The sequence below is a fragment of the Physella acuta genome, unplaced genomic scaffold (genome assembly GCF_028476545.2).
Source record: "Physella acuta isolate Inbredline_101_S28 unplaced genomic scaffold, ASM2847654v3 ptg000197l, whole genome shotgun sequence".
In the NCBI taxonomy this organism is placed as follows: domain Eukaryota; kingdom Metazoa; phylum Mollusca; class Gastropoda; family Physidae; genus Physella; species Physella acuta.
The window spans coordinates 1,233,920-1,237,212 of record NW_026731716.1 but is presented as its reverse complement, the minus strand read 5'-3'; the positions used below and the strand labels follow the sequence as shown (position 1 = coordinate 1,237,212).

Sequence of the window (3,293 nt, the reverse complement as noted above, 5' to 3'; positions counted from 1 at the left end):
ATCTATGAGGCCTAGTACCAGCCTTTATGTGAAGACTAAAATATTGTTCTTGACGTTTTTTTTAGTAAATGTTTATTTCTATTATTTAGTTCTCAGGAAACATGTATGAATTCTTATAATTGTATCACAAATTAAAATTAAATAACAATTTATAATTTATATTTTAAAATCTATATATTATGGGAAACTGCTTAAAAGATAAATTGTCTAACATTCAACCACACCACTTCATATTAAAATAAGCAGGGAGATTATTCAAGGGACATAACCCAATAGTATCTTAATAAAGTTTTAAAATAAATTTTTTATACAAATATGTTGGTATATGACCACAACAAATTATGTTCTGGAATCAAAATATTGTTTCTTAAATTTACAAGTAATAAATATGTATTATTGACAATATTATATTAAATAATAGGATACAGTTATTTTAATAAAACCATAATTTTCTATGAACTGTTAATCGTAGTGGTCGTTATCAATGCATTGTACGTTTACTCTGGTTTCTCTTCACAACGCGTAAATCTTTCGCCTTTTACTAAAGATTTCCGTGGAGAGGAGCATAATAATGAGTCTAAAAGACTATTTTTCAAGCCCTACTTCTGTAGGGCAGAGGTCGGCAACCTGCGGCTCGCGAGCCGCATGCGGCTCTTTTGATATCAAGATGCGGCTCTCCAGCTCCTTGAACAAATACTAATAATCTTAATAAAAAAAAATATTTGAAATAAAAAAAATGTTAGTGTAGTGGCTCTTTAAAACCAGGAAAATTTTGAAAGTTGTAACTTTTGGCTCTTCCGCTTCAAAAGGTTGCCGACCCCTGCTGTAGGGTAATAAACTCAATAAATGATTGGTAATAAGACTATTTTTCAAGCCCTACTTTGTAGGGTAACATAAAAATTAATGAATGACTAGTGTATACATCAAGGGGCGGCTCACGAGCCGCACACGGCTGTTTTATATGTCAAAATGCGGGTCTCCATTTTCATGCACATATAATTATAAAGAGCCGCGTGCGACCTCTTGAGCCCGGTAGCCGGTATATATGTTACGGTCAAAGCCCGAAGTCGGCCAATGCTAGGATTGGCCGGCCAATCCGCGCATTGGCCAATATTGCCTCCCATAGGTCGGTCAAAGTCCGAGACTCTGCTTGATTTCTGCCTTTGGCCGGCCAGTCCGCGGTCTGGCCATGGTTGACCGGCCAAAGTCTTTATTAGAATTTCATGAGCAGATTTTGGGTTTTTTTAATGCCGTAAAGATCATGAAATTAAGTCTTTATTGATTATTAATTAAAGTAAATGACAGAAACATTCAAATTTGTTATTGTACTATAGTCTCAATCTATCAATATCATCATTTGTTACAACAAGTTGAACTTTTATGGCATTTAGAATTACATAGCAGCTTGTTATATTTACACTTGCAGCGATTTGTTGTGCACTTAGTTGTGCAATTGCAGCGAGTGTAGCCTTGGCCCCCAGTCAATGATTGTGAAAATGCGATGGTTCGTAGTGATTTTTCCTCAGTGCCAACTGACGACAATAAGAGCAGTTTTTCGTGAAGAATTGAAAACTCACTTCTAGCATACAGTTGTTTTAGAACACCATGTTCCGTTCCTAATTTGTAGAAACCGCCCTCGGCGCTCATGACAACTGCAATCACGCTTCGGGGATCACCGTGACCTCTGTCAACATCTGGAAAACGGATGCGTACATTGTCACCCACTTCACCATCTTTAAATTTTGTATTTGATGTTTTAAGCATCTTAGCACCTTGAGTTTGCAAGCCAGTATGAGTTGCTGATCTGTGTTCCATGATGTCTTGTTTGTTGTGACACAATCTGCAGGTAATGTTCCCTCCTTACCCTTCGTCTGCTTCATTGGGTATTCCACAAATAGCATGGACATCGTTGCCACAGGATCCAAAAGAATGAGCTGCACTACAATGTTTTTCACAAACTATACAGAATCTGTTGGCCACATTATTGTCACGCAACTGGTCTGGACGTTCCGCCACGGCAGCAGATGTGTTAGATGAGGATGTCGTTGCATTTATGGCAACCTCCATTTCTTGTTCAATGTTCTCAAGATCTTCCTCAGTAACTATTTTATCGAGAGCCCATATATGGAAACTAACATGGATTTACATTTTTTTTCTTTTGACAGCCATCTGCTATGTCTGTCTCATGGTCTGACGGCCCTTTTGATCCATGTCGTCTTGCATATATAATGCTATACAAACAAAAGCTAAACAATACGTTACTCTCAATGAAAATCACCCAGAGTAATGAAAATGCGATCACAACTTAGTCTAGATAGAACATTGGCCAGGACATCCCGGCCAGTGCGCGCATTGGCCGGCCAATGTACGAAATACGATCTTAGTTCTCAGTTCTTCTGACTTTGCCCAAGAGAGCTGGCCAATGCGCGGATTGGCCGGCCAATCCGCGCTTTGGCCGAACTTCGGGCTTTGACCGTAACATATACACTATTCATTCATTCATTAATTAATATGTTACCCTACAAAGTAGGGCTTGAAAAATAGTCTTATTACCAATCATTTATTGAGTTTATTACCCTACAGAAGTAGGGTTTGAAAAATAGAGTTTTAGACTCATTATTATGCTCCTCTCCACGGAAATCTTTAGTAAAAGGCGAAAGATTTACGCGTTGTGAAGAGAAACCAGAGTAACCGTACAAGGCATTGATAACGACCACTACGATTAACAGTTCATAGAAAATTATGGTTTTATTAAAATAACTGTATCCTATTATTTAATATAATATTGTCAATAATACATATTTATTACTTGTAAATTTAAGAAACAATACTTTGATTCCAGAACATATTTTGTTGTGGTCATATACCAACATATTTGTATAAAAAATTTATTTTAAAACTTTATTAAGATACTATTGGGTTATGTCCCTTGAATAATCTCCCTGCTTATTTTAATATGAAGTGGTGTGGTTGAATGTTAGACAATTTATCTTTTAAGCAGTTTCACATAATATATAGATTTTAAAATAGAAATTATAAATTGTTATTTAATTTTAATTTGTGATACAATTATAAAATTTCATACATGTTTCCTGAGAACTAAATAATAGAAATAAACATTTACTAAAAAAAACGTCAAGAACAATATTTTAGTCTTCACATAAAGGCTGGTACTAGGCCTCATAGATTTATTTTAAATAGAAATGGAACACAAATAATGCGATATGCAGCAAGTTTCACAAAAGAATAATGCAGATATACTTGAAAATACATAGCTTATATGAAAAATAAAA

The 3,293-nt window shown here is 35.4% G+C and overlaps 2 non-coding genes across 2 annotated transcripts; one reads left to right on the top strand and one right to left on the bottom strand.

Moving 5' to 3' along the window:
- The first annotated feature begins 497 nt into the window (after positions 1-497).
- LOC131937033 (U5 spliceosomal RNA) lies at positions 498-615 on the top strand. Its single transcript, XR_009386146.1, has one exon. It is a non-coding gene; the product is annotated as a U5 spliceosomal RNA (small nuclear RNA).
- Positions 616-2,574: 1,959 nt separating this feature from the next.
- On the bottom strand, positions 2,575-2,691 carry LOC131937032 (U5 spliceosomal RNA). The gene has a single exon (XR_009386145.1). It is a non-coding gene; the product is annotated as a U5 spliceosomal RNA (small nuclear RNA).
- Positions 2,692-3,293: the final 602 nt, after the last annotated feature.